Genomic DNA, 983 nt, shown 5'->3' with positions numbered 1-983 from the left:
AATTCTGTATAAATTTTATTTTTTTATAATAAAATTTAAATATTAATTTCTAATACAACCAAATATCTTTAAATTCAAAGGATAGTATTTTTTTAAACTAATACTAAAAATTTATTTTTATTTAAATTTTAAAAAGAATACCTTAGTCATTTAAAATGAGTATTTTAGTCTTGTTAAATTAAATTCAAATTTTTCATTTCTAACACGATCAAACAATATGAATTAATTTTATAATGGTGTTTTAATTTCTTTTAAGATTAACCTTAAAATGTTATTTGTTCTTTTAAAAATTAATTATATGAATATTTTAATTGTTTCAAATGTTAAATTTAATATTAACTATAAAATATTTTAACCTTTTTAATATTAAATTAAAATTTATAAGTCTTAATAAATCAAATAATATTAATTATTCATATAAAAGATATTATATTAATTTTAAAATTATTACATAAAGAATATTTCAGTATTTTAAATTTAATGCTAATTAATAAAGAGTTTTTTTTTGGTGAAAAAAGTATAATTCAATCCTTGTACGACCAAAAAATAAATAAACATAAGGTATAAGGTAGTTGGTTGGAAATAGTAGATTGTAGTAAGTGGGCTCAAATTTGGATATAGGTTACTGAACTATTTTGCAACTATTTTGCAGCTAAAATAAAATAAAATAAAATCAATTTTTTTACGTATAAAAAAATTGAGTTATGCAAAATTAATACTATTAGGCATAAAAAATTGGATTTTTATATTAAAAATTGCAAAATATTATTTTACTTAATTTTAAATAATTATAAGACCCCCCTTAAAATTTTTGGGGGTTTAATCATATTTGATTATATTATACATTATAATTTTAATTTGAATTTTAAAAAGGCTAAAATTTTAATTTTACTACAAAATGATAAAATATTCTTTAAGCATTCAGTAAAAATATTAAATTATCTATTTCAATGGTCATATTTTTATATGAATTATTTATATAT

The sequence above is a fragment of the Arachis duranensis genome, chromosome 3, assembly GCF_000817695.3.
Source record: "Arachis duranensis cultivar V14167 chromosome 3, aradu.V14167.gnm2.J7QH, whole genome shotgun sequence".
In the NCBI taxonomy this organism is placed as follows: Eukaryota; Viridiplantae; Streptophyta; class Magnoliopsida; order Fabales; family Fabaceae; genus Arachis; species Arachis duranensis.
This window is presented reverse-complemented; position numbering follows the sequence as displayed.